Here is a 20,993-nt window from a genome sequence, read left to right on the forward strand (position 1 = left end):
TTCAGTAAGCCAGAAATTGATCGGGACGTTGTACTATTGATTCGACTCGACAAACTGTTAAGATTTCTGAGATCAAATTAGATTTCTATTGAATATTAATGAAATTGGTGATCAACCACGCCCTCTTTCATTATAACGGTATTTACAAATCTTTAAAACTCTTAATTTTTATTATTTTAAGTAATATACTGATCCAATTAAGGTTATAACTCGGACCACTTCAATGTAAATATGTTCAGAAATCATTTCCCCGATGTATATATATAAATCTTATTGACTTATCATTTTGTGTTTTCTTCGTCAGATATTTTTGCCTAGTAAAAACATGTTCTTAAAAATTATTTTCAACTTGATCCTCAAAATAAGTTCGGTGCTCATTTAATCTCTTCGATCCTCTCGAGTGTTTTACCAAAAATTATTATTTCTCTCGCTAGAATGTATTTCGAAGTCATCATACTTAAGATAACAGAAGGTGGGGCTTATCTCTAGGCATGACGAAGAGATTCCAACAATCTGATTATTCATTTCGTCTGCCTTTCTGTAATTTAAAATAAAGTCTTTGGTTTTTGAAAAATGATTTTAGCTTTTACGAAATATAGCCGCCGTAAAAAAGGACACCAAACATCTTTACCGACTTTGGTCTATCCCGGGAAGCAATTAGACTGAGAGCAACTTAGGCTTTTATTAACTGTTTCAAAGCAGTATTTCAGAAACATCCGAACCGAACCCCAAACTAAACCTTCCCAACCAATACTAATCCAAATAATTTTGCTTTCTTTTTGTCCAAACAGACACTTTCAGGTACTCGGAGGGCCTCGAGCTCTCAAGCATATTACTATAGAAGTTTTGATGTCGAATGATTTTTCAACGAAGATCTGTCCTCATTCTTAGATATTTTATAAAATAATAATCACGGATGTCTAGTCTGTTCCTATACCTTTTTGATTGACACTATCTACAACCTTCTAAATAATTTCCCCTGTTGAAGGCACGGCCAGCACTCTTTGGGATCACAATGGGTTCAAATGTCGACCAGAGCTAAACCTAATTTTATACAAAATATCGTCACTGATTAGACAATGCCCAATCTCTTCCGGTTTTACGTTAAGATTCAGTAGTCATTCAGAAGCGGCGTAAACTGCCTCGGGCCCTCCACTTCGACCGCGCAACTACCATAGGTCTAGAGACTTTGAATATACCATATATAATTAAATATGCATTTATTACCGTAAAAATCGAAAATAAATTATCGAACTTTGGTAAAAACCCACCTGTATCACCAACAAGAACGCATCCACCGCTGCATAATTGCCACTGCTCATAGTTTCGCGCTAGTTCCTGACCACCTTGGCAGCTTGTTGGCGGATTTGCTATGCCATTTTTCGATTAGATTTATTGACTTGTTTAACTTGTTGCTCGCTGGAATTACGAGTACACAGCTCATCATGCTGACGATGTGGATGATGTTGAAGGCGCGCCGCCATGAGCATGCGCGCGAATGCATCTTCAATAACGTAATTCTGACTCAAGAATTTAATTGAAATAGTAAAAACAAACAACAACAACAACCACGAATGTATGTGGTCAATGAAGTGTGCTTCAACTGTATGATGTGTGGTGAAGAAGTGGAAATAAATTATTTTGCAATGAAGTGAAAAAGTTAATAATTTATGTGTACTGATACGAGGGTGGTTGGAGAGGTGACTGAATTTCGTGTGAAAATAGTATATTTGTTTCGAAATACTTGAAATGTTGTTGTTTTACCCGAGTTAACAGTTCTTGAGCGCAAAAAAATCCTGTTTCGTTTTGGTTACTTAGACCCAACTGTTCTGAGTCATATTTGGAACCACCTTGGCAGCTTGGAACTCTTTCGCTTGTTAGGACCTATTTAATTTGCCTTTTCGTAGTTCTGTGTTGTACTGTGTTAAATTCAGATTACGTAATTGTGAAAAATACTCGCCCAGATCTCGGTCTAACACTTTTACCGTTGAAATATCTTCGTATTATCTGAAGTATATCCTCAAACGGCATGTATTTTACCTCGAAAATTTGTGGAACTTCCATTTTCCGGCTTATACAACATCTAACGGTCATTTTACCGAGCTCTGACATCTTTTCGACGAGGGAATTTCAATTTAATAACTCAAAAACTCACTTTTTTGGTGACCACCCTCGTACATATGCCATTTTTTACCCATATACCTATTTATTTTGGCTTTTCCTAGGTCTGTGTTATACTGTGTTAAATTCAGATTACGTAATGGTGAAAAATACTTGTCCAGATCTCGGTCCAACACTTTTTCTGTTGTATTATCTGAAGTATACCCTCAGATAGTATGTCTAACGGTAATTTTATCGATCTCTGACATCTTTTCGTCGAGGGAATTTCAATTTACTAACTCAAGAACTCACTATTTTGGGAACCACCCTCGTGGGTATACTATTTTTTACCCATATACCCCGCAAATTTCCAACAAATTAATTAAAAAAGCTTGCTTACATTGAGCTGTTGCCACTCATCATGGAAAAATAAAAATAAAAGTATGCAATTGTAACTGTAAATATGCACTTCACTTAATAGAAGCGCAGATTTCAACAACCCAACGACCTTCACATACGCCACTTTTTGCATATGCACACAATATTTTACACAGAGATAATGTAGCAATAAATTTGCATGTTGCTGCTTCTGCTCCTTGTTGTTGTTGTTGCTGTAACAGCGCTTGTCGTCGTACAGTGACAGTTAATAAAAAATTGTTAACCGTTTCGCATGCAACCCAACAACAACAACCACCACCTGAGCTGGGCCAGCTGTGTCAATTGTTTGTTTTGTTGTTGTTATTGTTGTTACTATAATTTTTTATTTGGTTTTAGCTACAACATTGTTTGTTGTCAATAGCAATTGCCGTTGCTTTTCAACAGAAACAATTGGTTACAATATTTGTTGTTGTTGTTGCTGCTAGAAGTATTTGTTGTCCAACTGGGCTTGGCTCATCATCCAAGCGCGTCAAAGCATCCAACCAACAACAATAATTTACCATTAAACGCACCACCCAGCCACTAGTCAAGCAGAAGCAGCAGCAGCAGCAGCAAGCATGTGAGCGATGTCAGCGTTGACGTCGGCAGCAGCAGAGGTGGGCAGCCAGTCATCAATTGATTGCTGGTTTATCCAAATGTCTCGGCTGTCGTCTATTATTAGTTTGTCGCTCGCTTGCTTGCTCGCTTTTGTTTGTTTGTTTGCTATGCAAAATTGTAGCGTAGCGGGCAACAAGACAGCAGCAACAACAACAACAAATAAACAACAACAAAATTATTGATGTCACATCATTATCACAACGTCAATATGTCAAAGAATTAGAATAAATTAGCATAACACGCCGCGATATGAAGCGCCTCGAGCTGTTTGTTTGTTGTTGTTGTGATATTTTTTTGTTTTTTTTTTGCTTTTTTCTTGTTTGATACGTCAAACTGCGTTTAGTGCGCGTTCATTCAGTGTTTTACAAATATTGTACATACATATATACAGACATATGTTAGCCCGCCATTCATACATATGTAAATTTGTGCTATTTATATACAGACATACAAACATACAAACATACATATAAACATGTGTACGAATATCTGTTGTTAGGAGATTAGTTTGTGCCTCATTGCACACGCGTACCATCCGGAAGATTTCACACACGCTCGTTCACATACTATACTATTTACGTGGACATATGGCGTCGCCTGTGATTTTCGACTTGCCAACGGTCACATCGACCACCGGCTGCTGTTCGCACATACATACATACATACATATGTACCATGAAAGCTCTGCTGTTGTTAGCGCTAGACAATATTTTTTGCCATATGATTAGCCGCTTATAAGCCACGTCGCATAAATTCCTGTGCTGGCGCAAAGCAACAAAGCTACCCAGTGAGCAAATAAATGAGATTAGGTCAGTACCGAACCGATAAAACGAATGTTAACACGGTCCAGAGAAGATCTGGCCTTCATAAAGATATTTTTCAAGAACGGAGTTGTCAAACTATTTGGTAACTCTAAAGAGCTTCGAGAACCTAGATCTTATACTGACTAATGCCATTATGGTACTAATGTCATTCTTTAAAACTTTTTGAAGTTAAGATACTTTTTCTCTCATGACTTAAACATTCTTCTTTATGACTGGCGTGGGCACCGCTTACGCGATTATAGCCAAGTTCACAACAGCGCGCCATTCACTCCTCCCTTTGGCAGTCTGGCGCCAATTGGTAATACCAAAGGAGTGAAGGTCTCCCTCTCTCGGCTTCCATCAGCGGAATCGCTACAATCTGCGAGGCTAATGTCATATAGATTATATACCACTTCCTTAAACTAGGTTCGTCAGCAGTCAGCACGTTTTTATTTCATTTTAAGGCTCCAAGTCTCTCGAAAGATCTTTGCAACGGTACTTGAATTACCAGGGAACTACTTTATGTGAAAGAATTTTATATGGGGTTAAATGTGAACCAGGCCACCAATATTTCCAATTTATTGCTTCATTTTCAATTTAATATCAAAAAACATACACTTCAGTTCATCTAAAAAGGACTAAATATCAGATGGTATTTCTCAGTATCTCTTATTTATCTCTGATGGAATGTCTTTCTGAAATCATTTGTCAGTCCAGCTTGAAACAAAGACGATAGTTTTCATATTAAGACACTAGATTTCTTCGAAATTTGTTGATTAAAAAGTCCTTGGTCTCTTCTCTCCCAGATCCATCAAGCGACGAACCATAAATGACCGTCGTTCTGTAGTATTATCCAGATCTCACCTTCGACTTCCTCAGTATAAATATTTCTCTAATAATAGACTAACAGGAGAGTGTTTTTAATGTATTGAGACCGTTCTGTAGTATTACTTAGATCTCACCTTTGACTTCCTCAGTATAAACATTTATCTAATAATAGACTAACAGGAGAGTGTTTTTAATGTATTGAAACCAATTTCCAACCTTATTGATCAAAGTGTTTAAGGGGAATTATACAATTTTCGGAAGCCCACTCCAGTTACAGTAACTTATTCGAATTTGAGAGGTCCACGGTTCTATCCTTTTAGGTTATGTAAATCAATATACATTTTAAATCGAAACTGTTTAATCGATGAGCTGACGGAAAGAAGAACGATGAAGGAGGGATGTTCCTTTTTACTACTTTACTAAAGAAAGAAAATCCAGATTTGTTGTAAAGAAGATCCAAAAATAGTATCGGCCTGAGCTTTTCCGATGCGAATCTTCTTGACGGAGTACATTCTTCTATCTAGACAGTTTTGCTTTCAGTCCAAATTTTTCGTATAGCTTCGATTTCTTTTCGGGTTTCATCGGCGCGGTTGTTTGATTGGATTTCATAGCTCCATATTTCAAAGCTTCTCGGAGTTCTCATGATATCGGCAATTTTAAAATCACTCATATTTCCTAACTTACTACGGTAACTCAAGGATCTCATCTGGTTCCTTTCGACGAGTTTCTCTGAAGATGTCGTTGAAAGTGTTTTTTAACAAAACCCGTTCTAGTACCTCGAGACATGTTTCCGGAAATGAACTGCTGATCAAGTTAGAAGATGCAGTCCTCAAACCCGAATCAGTTAAAGACAGGCAAGGCAACTCAGTCTCAATCTATGTAACAAAAATCGAGAGCTTTTGTATATCCAACGTCGTTTTTAGCTCACTGGGTTATCTCTTAGTTAACTCGCGTATCTGCGTTCATGCTTATACATCTTCGGCGTCACACATTTGCCTTTGGTATTAGCATCTCCAACTAATATCTTGGCATGTTTGTGTGTATTTGTATTTAAACAATGACAACCCACGCAACTCTTTTCAAGACGCAGCTGGCTGTCGGGCTGGTTCTGCGACTGCTGGCTGGTGGCAAGGTTGGTTGGTTGGCCAGCAGCAGTCGTGTCTGCCTCCAATACAATGTATAGACAAAGCAGAAGCAGCAACAGCAAAGCGAAAAAAAATGTTTCTTTGTTTCACTCCTCCTCCCCCCTCTCTCTCACTCTTGCTCTCTTGTTAAAGTCGTATGTGTCTGTTGTTCATTGTGATTATGAAATTCTAATTCTAATGCTAAATAATCCGCACTGCCGCGCTGATATGAGAAACGATTTATCAAAGCTTTTTAAATCCTGTTTATAAATTTCATAGCCATCAGCGAGATGAGACGCGCGAAATCTTATACAGTTAGATGATTAAGAAATACAGCAAAACAACAACAACAATAAGAACAATGACCACCATCTTAATTTAGTTGGTATTTCCATTGCGATTCATGTGGGCGTTGGCAAATCCACATTAAGCGAATTTCATGAAATTAAAAAAAAATAAAAATTAAAAGTGTGCAGATGAATAAATGAATAAATTCAAAATTAAATAAAATGCTAAATTATTTAGCATACATAAGTTGTTTGTTTATTTGACAAGCATACAATAATTTGTTGTGCTTCGTTGGCTATTGCGATTTAGTTTTTGCACGGTTTGGGGTCATAAATATTTTCACTTTAGAGTCGTGAGATTACTTGCGACGTGGAGCTTTAGCGAGTGCGTACACCTATCTACATACATTCCACTTGATATTAATGTACACAGCAGGTCCATCCGTATGCTGGCAGTCACGGGGAAACTAATAAAAGTCACGATTTTCGTATGATTACTTGGTTGATGCAAGAATAAGAAGCATGCAAACAAATAATGCTGAGTCAAATGGTATTTGGCACATTCATGGGCGTGGTGGGATTTTAATAAGTTAATAATCATTAGTTTGCTAAAAAATGTTTGTCCTAAGTTAATTTTTAGGAATTAGTTGGAAGGGATTTAATTAAAGTCGGAGGAAACTGAGTGTTGTATTGATTAAACTTTAATTAGAGGAAATGATTGCAATCTGGTAGTTAATTAGTCAATACTTCAATTGAGATTAGTGCTCATTGAATTAATTCATTCGATAAAGACTTAATTCGATTAGAGACTAAATTATTTTGGATTCAATTGCTTCATTTCAACTCAACTGAAATTGAATTGAACAAAAATATCTCCTAAATTTTCAATGACTAAAGAAGAGACTTACGACATTCGATTGTCTTTAAATTAAAAAATTAAATTAATTTAATCCAAATTTAATTCAATTATGATACAATTGTAATCAAATTTAGATTACTAAACTACTACTTATGCTAAAGGATTCAAAAAGTTTCGATATGAAATTAGATTAAATTGAATTAAGCTGAGTAATAGCGTTTTTAGACAGCCAAATTAATTGATCGGTCAAAATTTTTATTGAGAAACCCTTTTCATGAGAAGTTGGTAAATTTCATCAGCTGATTTATGTTTTTAGCAGCGACACCTACCGTAGCTTTTTTTATGAAAAAAAAATCAGCCAATCGCAGACAAAGAACGTATATCGTACATCTTTGTCGCAGAGTTGCATTTGATTTTCAAGTCGATTAAAATTCAATCAGAAATAAATGTAGATTTTATTTTGTATGGTAAATCGATCTTAATGAGCGATTGATCTAATTGAGCAGAGGCTGGTTAATTGATCAATTAACTCCTGTGTAAAAACTCTATAAGTTTAGCTAACTTAAACTTGAAAAATTTATTTCTTTACAATACAAGGTCCGACCTTTTTGGTATGTATGCACCGAAATACACAGTTACTCATTACCATCGACCCCATTTCACACTGTGTGATACACATAATACATTTGAGATTTATGAAAGCTCATTGGGTGAATGAAGCGACTTTTTGGGTCACTTTGGGGTATCAAATACAAAGGTGACTGGCCAGCTAGGTCTCCAGATTCGCCACATTTGGACTTATTTTTGTGGGTTTATTTGAAATGCAAAGTGAAAGATAGTAATACTCGGACTATTGACGAGCTCAAGGTAAAAATACGCACTGAAAACGTCGCCGAAACAGTCAAGCTGCGCGGAGTTTAAAGACCCCACAAGTAGTAAAAACAATTCAAGTCTCCTTGAGAAGCTTTTAGGAGACAGATATACGGCTGTATGCTCGAATGCGTAGGGTTGTCATTGCTTGTTACGAAGATCAGGCATTCGTTTTTTTTTTATACTGGAAGAACCCAGCAGAGGACCCTGATAGTAGAGAATACATTGATTTTGTTTTTTTTCAAAAGATTATTTAGAGTGAATTTAAAAGATCTTGGTAATAATGGACTAGAATTTTAATTGCTAGATATTGTTTGATGTTTTGGATATGAAGAGTGTTGCCAATATATGAAATGAGAAATATAAGATTCGAGGACCCAATTCATTAAATAGGCTTCATGTCGAAATTTGAAGGTGCCGAAGACTTTCCTGACAAGTGTATAGAAAACTCGATCAAACCCTACATACTGTGGACTTATTTGATTTTGAAAAATCATTTTCATCAAATACATTTGAGAAAAAAATGTTAAAATTAGAAAATATACAATATTAGAAAGATAAAGAATTTTTTTTAATTTTAAAATTTTTTTTTTTAATATTTAAACTTTATATACAAAACCATCAATTCAAGAGTACACACTCAAAACGAATATTAATAAAATTTCATTTTTCTTAATATGATTTTGGGGGAATTTTTTGAAATTTATCATTTTGAAACATTATTAATTTTATTTATTGCAATATACTTTTTATATTAACATACATATAACTTTTTTGCATTTTTTACTCTTTTTTTTAATTGTAAGATATTCTACTTCTTAAGTTTTTCCCCTTTCATAATCGTAAATATCATTTGGCAGTGAAATAATCATAATTTCAAACAAAAAAATTATTGTTTGAAGAGCCACCCAAATATCGAGAACAGTAGAAATCCAATCAATATGCTAATTAAACCACACTGGAATGCTGAAAGACTTGCATAATATCTGGTTTAAACTGGTCTTGTTCTTCAGCTATTCTTAATATAGATTTTTATATATTTCCATTCATAAAGCATTTGGAAATTCCAGTGCTCTTATTCATTTATACAATTTTCAACAAGCAAAATCTTTGTGATGCAAATAAGTTGCGATCCTTCACTTACTATATCTAAATGCAGTATAGTATATATCCTTCATACTCGCATGTTACCTGTGCTGTGTCGCCGCAACCATATTTAGTTTGATGTTTGTTGTCTTAACAACCTAAATACTAATTATCTTTGTGTCGTCTCTCAAACTAATTGCTAAACTTATTTGTGCGCCAAATGCGAAAATTCAAGTACGATCAGTGGAAGAATCTGCGCATTAGCTTCGTGGAACTAAGTGCTCGACTGTGAAGTGTGGCGGGTTTTTCCACCATTTTTCACCATTCAGCAGTCAAATCAAGGTATGTGTGAATACTTATTTGTGTGGATGGTGGAAACATCTGTGCAAATGGCTGGATATATATTTTACGTATATTATATATATACTTTGAATACACATATCTACCTGTTCGGCACTATATATGTACCTCGACAAATATCTATCTCACCATCACTCTCTTACCTATATACTTTTACCTGTTCATTTACTTTATTTCTGATTTCTTTCTCCACATGTTTCATGAGTCGTGTATTTTCCAACAAATTTGTTGCGTTGTTTATATATGTTTGCCCACCTGTGTTTACTCACAAATTTTCTGCATTTAATAAGCACACCACATTTCAGTTTTAGTGTGAACACCCATAATTTTCGAACATCAAAAGCCATTTGCACCAAATGTGTATTGCGTTTCAAGACCTTTTCCACATTTATTTTCAAATAATAATGTTTCGTTACTTAATTACACCTTATTCCATGTGTATATACTTACATTCACACATGTGGCATTACATAATTACACTTATATTGCGTTTTAATTACAGCATCCTTTACGTATTTTCGTATGAGATACTCCTCCCCTTTGTGTGCCTTTGATTTAGCCATTTGATTGATTTACTTCGAAATGATGCAGTAACAGCTAATTAAGGGGAGGGGAAGCAGTGGTTTTTTGGTCTATAAAGGGATCACTTTTTTAAGTAATATTTATGTTCATAATTCTCTGTAGACAACCTTCATGGAAAGACTAACTAGAAGTAGATTGGTTCATGACTTCAATAAGTTATCTTGCTCTTGAACTTCACTCAAAAAACTGGTGATCAGGCGAGAAAAAAATAATGAGGATAGTCCCAGATATGAAATTTTTTAACATTATTTTTTATCCAAAAGAAATTATCTTCGCAAGAATTAGAAATGATTCTATTTGGATACTGTTTTGTCTGATTCTTTATTTGTTAGTTGAAACTCTCAAGGAAAGGGTCGTAGAATTACTGTAAAAGACTAGATTCTTTCCTCTCGGTTAGGAAAATTATTGTTAAGTGGTTAATAGATAGCCCTTTCCAAAACTGTTCTACTAGAGAGCTTACGCTTAAGTCGGCAGTTGAAACATTGATTAGGTTGGGTTAGAGTCTATAGCTTATAGTCGAGAGAGGGATCACATGTATCATTGCAACAATTTTAACATATGGATAGCTGAAGCTGTGGAAGATGAGGCATTTCACTATCTATATTGCAATTACGAGGCAACTAAGATTTGTGGAGATGGTTCTACCCTAGTCTTCTTTCCAAAAACTTCGAAAACTAGATTTGGTAAAGGACGAAACGACACTGGAACTGATGAAAGGCGTGACGATGGTGAATGGCTGTCTAAATCCCTTGCAGTTTCACTCGACTCAGAAGGATCTTGCAATTACTGAAGTGCTGTTGGTAGATCTGCGTTCAACAAACTCAAGGGAAGCACAGCCATTCTATAGTAAACGGGAATAGGACAACAGAACTCCGACTTATAAGGCAAACTTTGAACATATGAATGGCTGAAGCTATGGTATCTAAGGCGTTTCACTGTCTATCTTGCAAATATGAGTTAGCTAAGAGTTGTGAAGATGATTCTACTACTTCTTCAAACAATTTCGAAAGCTGGATTTGGTAAAGGACGAAACGAATAGCTTTCTAGATCTCTTAAAATTTCACTCAACTGAGAAGTATCTTGCAACTACTGAAGTGCAACACACTCATCCAATAGTAAACTGAAATAGGACAACAGAACTATGACTTATAAGACAAAGTGCCTTTATTTTGTAAGTTATCAGGTTCACTCCGATTCTCTTTTGGCCAGGCATCTTATCAAGAAGTACTTACACACGGAATTTTGACTAATATGTGGAAAGTTTTGGGATTGATTTATCCTGAACTTGCTGAATTTAGACATTTTCAACCACGTTAGATCGAAACAAATGTTAGTTCTCAGGGAAAGTGGTAATGAGCTGACAACTCGGTTTCCATGAAGGCATAAAACATTTTTTAAAATCTTTACTAAGATTATTTGTGATCATTTTTACAACAAGATTCCCCAGAAACCATGGTTTTCATAACCATAATTTTGATTAATTTTAACATAGTCGAAATTTTTAGTTTTTACATTTTATATTTCCAGAAAATTCCACAAATTTTAGTTTTTATCATGAAACAGTGATTAAATTTCAATCAGTACACTTTATTGTAATTGATATCTGCGTTTTTGCAAAAGAAAGTGACGGCATACATAGTACGCAATATGAAATATATATAGAACTGTATGTATATGTACCCATCTATATTCCTGAATATTTTTTCTTTGAAACCCGAGTAAATAAAAAGCCGATACACCTACAACAACTAAAAAAATAAATAACAAAAACAAAAATAAAAAAGAACCAATTACTCCATATGGAAAAAAGGTGTTTCATCAAGTGTGTAATGCTTCCGGCCGATTTGAAATTCAAAACCAATTAACAACTTAAAATCTGTGCCGCAGCAAACTACCGAAAAAACACAACTGTTGATTGGCACTACAAGCAAGCGGTGTAGGAAAAAAAACGATAAAGAGGTGCAAAATTAATGCAAAAGTTTATAAAAAAGAAATTAAAAAATAAATAAAATAAAAACAACAACAAAAAAACCACTGATCCCCAACTGTGGTACTGAAATCTTACATAGCAGAAGCCAAATCAATAACTGCAAGCATCAGCAAGTCTGCCATTTCTTCATACCCACTACTACTTTTTTGAGCTTTTTTTGCGAGTGCCTTAAAACGAAAATAAACGCAGAGGGAGAGAGAGACATAATACAACTAAAGTAAGCTTTGGCGAATATTCGAGGCTTGTCAAAAGAAATTTTGCGCACCTAAACCCTTTTTTCGTTGTGCGAAAGCTGTGCAAACAAAAAATTTTCGGCTGATCTTGCAGTGATAAAATATCGAATTACGCCAATAATAATGAAGCAGCGCTCAAGCGACTCAGGGGAGTATGAAACCCCAAATAAAATTAAAAAAAAAAACACAAAAAATAATAACAGAACATAAAAAAAATTGGAATGTGTTATGTATTGTGCGCTGCGGTTCGGCAACGAAAAATAACAGAATTAAATTGAAAGACATAAAGACAGCAGTAGCTACTTTGGAAAAAACAAATGAAACTGTATTTGCAAGTGAAAGAAATCAAACAAAGGTCTCTTGTTTTAATAAATATAAGCATGTTGCTTTATTTGTAGAGTCTGCTTCGAGATACATTTTGTTATGAAAGCATATTTTTCAAGGCTGTTTTTTTCAATTCTAGGCAATGCATTTGTTCATACTTCTTTAGATTTTTAGATTTATAAGACAATTTTGTTAATTTAACAGTGGTTTTGTACCATTTGAAACTAATCGAGTTTGATAGAGGGTTACTTGTATGGAAATAATAGAGATGACGAACTTGTTCTGGAATCTATCTATCCGTCCTTTCGTTCCTCTGTCCTTTTAAGCGATCATTTCTGTAAAAATTAGACAACTTTGTTTTCGGTAGGGGTTTAATATTGGATTTAGATGAAATCGGACCATTGTCATGCCCACATAACCAGCATTATTTCATAACTCAACGAAGCTAGAACATTTGGAACACGAGGTCACAAAGAAAAGAGGATTTTCAGATTTTCGAAAACTGGGCATAGCCAAACTGTCTGATAAGTTTAATCTACATTCATATCCCCTAGGTCATTATATTATCACTAATCAATCTCAATGGAAGCCTTTGGTTTCGTCATTCGGCCAATGACCAGGCCCATCTCCCATATAAGAATTGTAGATGTTCGAAAGTACGAGAATTGCTCCAACTATCCAAAGAATAGTGAAAGAAAATGTATCTGGATCATTTAAAGAATTGAATAGGGGGCGTGGCAGAGCAAACTTTCCAAAGGGTTGCCAGATCTTATAAATTAATAATATCTAGTTCTTAGATCTGTGGTTTTTGGGCTTTTTATTTGCCTTTTGTTATAATTTTTTATCTCTTTATTTTGAATAGAAACCTTTCAGTTATTCATATCTATTTTAAGTGATCTCTTGTTTCCTCAAATAATATATATATATATTTCTTTTTTTCTAAGCAAGTGTCTCCTTGTACACCAACCACTTCGCGAACTATCCTTGAACTTGAACACAATTGGCCGCAAGCTTTTTAGGCCACTAATAACTCAGCATATCCTCATAATTCAACACAGAAATACACATACTTAGAGGAGAGCAAAAAACAAATCGCCATACAAAAATAATACCGACCGCAAACTGGCCACCTCCGCTATACATTTGACAGCCGTTTGCCGGCATTCACGCCACGATGCTATCGCTTGCGCTCCGCCAACTGCCGCAGCTCAGGTGCTGCGCAAAAAAAGCGAAAGTCATCGTTCTTACATCTATATATCTCATATATATATCTGTGTGTCTGTCTGTCTGTCTACCTATTGCGCGGCCCTTCTCCAAATGCTGCGCTTAAGAATCGCGTGCGCTGTCGCACATCTGCTAACCCAAATAACTTCAAATGCATACATATGGACCTTTATCAAGAAAGTGAGGAACCTCCTTAGGCATAGTTAATGCCCTTCATGGCTCTTCTGCAGCATTTCGGTGGTCGCTAAGTATTGCGCGGCTACTTTTAACTCATCTTCGTTTTTCCTTTTCTATGTCTATTGTTTGCTCTTTTTTCGGTTTTTTTGGTCACTTACGCGCTGATCTTCCTTTGTCTTATTTATTCTTATTTTTATTATTATTCTCAAATATTTTTTTCTCTTCGGTTGCATTGCGTGCTGCTCCTTAGCCATTTTGGCATTCTATTAAAATAATCATGAGCTGGCAATATTTTTCAAGTATTTCCTAGAAATTCGAAATTCTTTGCTTCGGCGTTTCGTTCGTTGTCATATACTCAAACACACATATTTTTAATTTTTTTTTTTCATTTAATCCTGCTTCGTATCTGTTGTTAGTGTTGAAATACACCGATTCCCTCTAATGAGTTGCATTATGTTAATTTTCTTCAGCTTCTACCTTATTTGTTGACTCAATATTTGTTTCACTGTGCCATTGTCAATGTTATTTTAGGATCCTCATCTTCAATCAATACTCGACTTATTTGTGTTGAAGCAACGTTGCAATAATTGCGTTAAATATAAATATCAAATGTGATAAATGTGTGTGGTCAGATGAAGGTGTCTTATTGTTATGTGTTCTTTAAGTCATACCTTGTAGTGATCTATTCTTATATTGGAACTTGTTCTGTCAACTCAAAAAGTATCTCTTCTTAATTTTGGTCTTTATAACATAACATTTGCCAACGATAAAAAGTATTTCCATATAAGATTCATTCCATTTACCATGTCCCCTGTCCGTCTTAACTGTTTAAAATATCATGTAACTATTACGTTTTATTTTTCTTTTTTTTTCATTTTATCATGTTTCACAGTTACTCTAACCTGTATTTCATTTATTTTCAGATTTTCTTCAAAGTTTGGGGTAAGTGATTTTTCCAACTATTTATATTTTACTGTTTTTTTATTTACCGTTATATATATTTTACTGTTATATGTATATAAAATATGTCTGAATGATCACAACTATGAAGTACTCTTAAAATATTGTCTTTACACTTTTTGAGCCAAACTATTGCTCTTCAAATTTTTAAAATGTGTCCTCTGTCTGAATTCAAAAAGTAGTCCACGGAGCCCTGTAGATGAGATTAGATATTTCACATTCAAATTATTCTGCTTTTTAAACCAAAACACTTTAAAACACGTAACGAAGTAGACCCCAGCATCCAATTTTATCTTCTATTCATAATATTTTTATCCAGCTTCCAAAAATAATTCTTTGAACCCTGAAAACTGGGCTGACTTTGCCAAAATTTCTTCAAATTGAAATTGATTAAGATCATAAAAAAATAAACGGTTTAAAAACTCACCGATTTTCAGGTCCTTATACTCCTAAAAATCAAATTACATATGTATATCCTTGTCTATCTGTCCTCAAAACATATGTCGTAAACAGACCTCTTGCTGCTTAGAGAATATGCTCTGAATATTTTCCAAAACCTGTCGTCTTGATCGATATAGAACTTTGATAGTGAGTCTGGTGAGAAAGGGAGCTTAAAAGCCAAAAAAAAAAGTTAAAAAGTTGCGAAGGAAATGTACTTGTTTGAGATGACAAGCTCATAATTTCCATAGTACGATCCCTTGAATAAGAATTTTCAAAGCGCCACCTAGCGATTATACATATATAATTTTATAGTTTGTTTAGAACCTGTAAGTTTCTTCGCATCTAAGTTCATAAGGGTTTATATTTTACATTTCTCTCCAACCATTGCATTCCATAAATTTTCTTTCGTGTTTTTTCTTGTTCATCCATTACTATCCCTTCAATTATTGCCAAAAAAGGTTTTCTCCATCCATGTATTTTCCAAAAAAAATTTTCAAAAAATATTTTCCAATTTTCCTAACATTTGTTCTCCAATAAATATCGAATTTCCAGCCAATCTAAAGAGATTAGTGAGAGTAGTGAAATCGTCAAGGGTAATTATTAGTAATGAATTGAGTGGTCATCTAACGCCTCGCATAACTGTCACAAACTCACACTCACACACACGGAAATCATTTCGAACAATGATTGTTGAGATCAATCAACACTCCAGGCAATCAATTTGTCAACCCAACTAATTATTTTCACGCTTTTATATGGACATATGTACTTAAGTGTACATATGTGATCCTATGGCTGTATTGAGATTGAACATACATCACGAAAATTTGATGGAAAATCTTCCGCTATTGAAATGCAATTTATTTTTGGCGAATGTGTTCGAGAAATTGCATTAAAGAGGGTGCCGAAGAGGGTTAAAATAAAATATGCCACTTAAGCACAAAACAATTGTCAACAGTGGAGAGGGGATTTCGTATTTTCTCACTCCACCCTAATAGACTCATCGTTATTGTTGTTACTTCATTTGATTCATCTAAGAGGGCAGTTGATTTGTTTCGATGGTTTTTGTTTTCGTGTCAAAAATATATTTTTCTATTCGTTAAATCTCCCGAATTTGAATAATTATTATATAAGTAGATGTAAGATTTCTTGAGAGTGCCTATGGCCAAGAAAGAAAAACATCAGAAGCAAATTAAAAGCTTTTCTTCGATATAGTGCATTGCTAGAATACCAGAAAGACAAATAGGAAAGGACAGCTAAGTAGGCTATGATAAAATCAAAAAACTCCCACCAAACCCGGATAGCATTCTGCTGATCAAAGTGTCTATGGCTCGTCATGAACCTCCACGATTTTGAAAACACAAGACCTCTTCAGGTTGACCCAGAAACATGACAAAGAATTTCATAAAATTCAGCTTCATAAGGGGAAGACCTCAAAGGAACTCAGGAAACTATTTCCTAGCCTTCACACTGAGAAATAATAGACCTAGAATTAATCAAGTATTTCCTACGGTCTTGCGTTTGGGCTCACTTTCGGCAAAAGCTCGTCGTATCATTCGAGTTCTCATGTTCCTCATACCAGTCCATTAGCCATTCAGAGTTACCTAGGAAGATTCGCAACTCTTGAATAATCAATATTCGTAATAAATATTCTAAGAGAAACTCAGCTAACCTCTATTAGCCAATCAGAGTTACCTAGGAAGATTCCCAACTCTTGAACAATCAGGATTCGTAGCAAATATTGTAAGAGAAACTTAGCTAACCTCTTTTGGCCCCTTAATTACTAGTCACAAACTTATTAGAACACACTCATACCCAAAAATCGAATCTGCGATTATCGAACACAAAATCGAGAAGAAAATTCGAAAATACAATTCGTCAAAAGGATTTGCGCAAAACACGAAATGCCACAGGCATTTTTCGCTGTGCCGAGTATTTGCCCGGCGGGGAGAACTGATGGGATGTTGCGAAGCGTTGGCTGCATGCTTGCGGCAGACGTTCGTGACACGTGACGCATCATATTGCATACGCAATGCAGAGATTTGCAACGCTACTCGAGCGAAGTGTAGAGAATGGCGAACGATTTGTGAGCAAATAGTCGGACAAACATACGCACAACCTAAAAACCAAAATCTCCACAGCACTTTGACACGCCAACTTGGACGTCATTTGAGCACCATGCATCGTCATCGTCACCGCCACCACCCGCATGTAATCTGCCGTTGCTGTGCTACATGCGGCAGCAGCATTAGCGTCGCACATCATCACTGCCCTGCCGCCGCCTTCCCATTCCACAAGCCGACGTATGACGTCACATGCATTGACATGTGCTTACTTGGCCCACCTTCTGACACAGTGTGTGTGTGTTGCAAGCGCGTTTGTGCCACTTGACTATCACCGCCACCATTTGTTGCCAAGCCACCGGCGGCTAAGCCAGTGCCACACAAATAAGGCTTGTTGCATGACGGCGTCTGTGACGTCTCACAGCTTTGAGCTGTGGGTGGGAGGCGTCGTGCACGCACACGTACTAATTTCGGATTGCTGCTGTGCAGCTACTGTTTCGTTGTCAGATTTGTGGCAGTTGCATGTGTAACTAAAGCGAGTGTGACTGCGTGGGTCTCTGGCGAGTGTTTGCTTTTCGTTAGCGTAACTGCTTACCGCAGCCATGTCAGACGTGTCGTAGTGCCAGCCCATGTTGACAATTATCTGCAGCTTTGGAGAGTAGCACTCAGTTGGTTGACTGGCTGGTTGTATGAACAGCCATTTCTATGCGAGCGAATCGATCATAAAACGGATTTGGTATCAGCTGGGCAACAAATGTGACAGCGTACCATATACTAGATAGCAGACAGCAGCGCTTGGTAGGATTATTTTTGGGGTTGAAATGTATGGCATTACTTATGCAACATTTAATCTTTGTGCAATGTATTGGATTTCCGGAATTAAGAGAAAGTGTTGGAAAAAAAAATTAATTGCTTATAAAGCTTGGTCCTCTTTGTTCTCTACAATTTGTTCTGTTTTAAAAAGTAATGATAAACTAACCCTTTTTGTTGTACTTCCTTCTACTTCCTCAATTAACTCGGACCAGTGTAGATATGATTTCGGCACGAATGTTTGCCCTTACGACCATAGTATTCCTAGAAACACTGGTGTAACCTTTACTTTCCACATAAACTCAAAAACAGAAATCAAGAGAGCTAAATTCAGGACTCTGTGTGACCTATAAAAGTCATATCTTTTTGAAATCGGACGTCCTAGAAATATTTGATCCAGAAATATATAAATTTTGTTCATCCATATCTATTTTCATCGACTGTTTGAAATAATATGTCCCAATAATGATTTCGATTTTAAAAAGCAGACTTATCTATCGGATCTTCCGTATTTTCGGGTGCGGTTCCGAATTATTCCAAAGTATTTCCAGCTGTGTCGAATTAACTACTTGGTATACTCAAATAATCATGGAGAGCTTTTCTACTTTTGGTTCTTAATAATCTCCAACAGACCTTAAGATGTCGTTAAGAGACAATTCCAAAGGGCCATTGATTGATTATTTAACTTGAACTATTTCTTCCAGAAACATTAATTTTTTTCATCGATATCCATCTACGGTTTGAAAGAATATGACCCAATAATGGTTTCGATATCAAAAAGCAGATCCATCTATTTGATCGGATCTTCCAAATTCTCGTGTCCGGTTCCGGGTCAGGTTCAAATTCTTCCAAAGTACTTCCAGCTGTCTCGAATTAACCACTTGATAATCTCAAATAATATCTACTCATGGCGAACTTTTCTACTTTTGGTTCCTGATAGTCCCCAACAGTCCATTGACCCGTTAATTAACTGGAACTCATATTATGAGTATTTAGAATTGACTATTAAAATTCCAAGTCCTTTCAAGACATTGTTATTGGCTGCAGTTGATCTCACGTTGCTTGAGAGAGAATCTAAGCTTTCTATATCCACCGTTTCTACGTCTATCATTTTCTCTGGAAGAATAGTACCGAGGTAGACAAAAAGAGAAAACGATGTTAAGTTCCTCTGAAAACTCACTCAAACTCAGTCGGTAATTAATTTTTTACCTCTCTGTATAGGTAAAGATGGTTGAATAGACTTAAAATAAAAGACGAAGAGTTAAACAATCAAAAGTGATTCTAAAGGAAACACGCAATGTTGTAATTGTAAACTTACAGCTATATTTACATTTTTATGCTTTATCCTCCAATTCTCATTTGTCTGTTTATTGTTGGAACTAGCCGTTTACAAAAAGATTGAGCTCCTTATCCAATTGCCTTACTATACTCAACTTGCCTTTTGTTATTGTAAAATGTGTGCAGCTTTCAAGCGTCTTTTGCGCGCCACCCATTCCACTTCCGCCCCACCCAACGAAAGCGTGTCTACCACATTATGCCAGCGCAGGGTTTCCATCAAGCCACGTCACGACAGTCAGACCTTGACGGCACACGCCTCTCGAAATGTGTAACTGATGGCTCGTCGATGGCGTGAATTGGGCCGCCTGCCCGGCTCCTGTGGTATGTGGCGTGTGCATGTGTATGCGTCACATCATTATTTGCAACACTCGTGTGTGGCACGTTTTCTCGATTCTATTGTATTCGCTCGTTGAACAGGAAACATAACAAAAGTGGAGAGAGAAACATTTGCAGCAATTGCAGCATAAAATAAGGGCGACTTTTTCGTGATGGAACTAGTCTAGCGCGCCGCCACCCAAATGTTCGCAGCATTTGCCGCCAGCTGTGACAAAAGTTTTATTTCGTGTACTTTTTTGTTGCAGTTGTATTTATTAATTGACTTTGATACAACAATTTGTTACTGTTTTGTTGTATTTTCATTAGTGGTAATCTTCATGAGAGTGGAACTTTTGAGAAACCTTTTAAGGATACTTTTCATAACACCGCTTTGAATTGGAAGTGTGTAAGAGGAACCCAAGAAACACAATTTCTTTCTCTCTTCATGATTTAAATAGAAGACTACTGGACAAGATGTTCCTATAGCAATTTGATTGATATAGCTTAACAACTCATCACTGTTTCTTATAGGGAATCTCTTTAACATCTCTCATACATAGTTTTGACTATTTCAGAAAAGTACTCTTTTGACAGAATTTTCGATTGATCGAATATGTGACTAGGAGAATAAGAAAATCTGGAAAGAGCTGATTTCCATAGCATTCTGAATGATGTTAAACCCTACACTGAGATAAATTAAAATATACATCAGTTACCATAAGACGGCTCCCACTAGCCCTCTGAGGCCAGTTCTCAATGACCCACACACCGCCTCTGGCCTGATTCCCCTTGGTTTTGTACTGTTCTCAGAGTTCTTACCTGTTCTCATCGGCCCTCAATGTCTTCCACAGATTCTCTTCAGCACTCAAGGGCTCAAACCTGCTTTCCCCAGTTCTCTCCAGTTTACTCATGCTTTCGTCAGTTTTACCTAGACCTCCTCGGGTTTCACTGGCTCTAAGTGCATCTCACTGGTTCGCAAGGTTCCTTCGATTCTTCCTCCATTTCTCTGTGGATCTGTGCGGATCCTCTGACTCCCGGTTCTCACCGGCTCTCAGCCTCGATTCTCCTTGCCTCGCACTTTTTTCTTTTACTAGCACTATCACTTCTGCCCGAAGAAAGTGATAGCCAAGCATAGTGACTCTTCCAAATTCATACCAGCCCTATTTCTAGACTACAAGGGTTTG

The sequence above is a fragment of the Zeugodacus cucurbitae genome, chromosome 3 (assembly GCF_028554725.1).
Source record: "Zeugodacus cucurbitae isolate PBARC_wt_2022May chromosome 3, idZeuCucr1.2, whole genome shotgun sequence".
Classification (NCBI taxonomy): Eukaryota; Metazoa; Arthropoda; class Insecta; order Diptera; family Tephritidae; genus Zeugodacus; species Zeugodacus cucurbitae.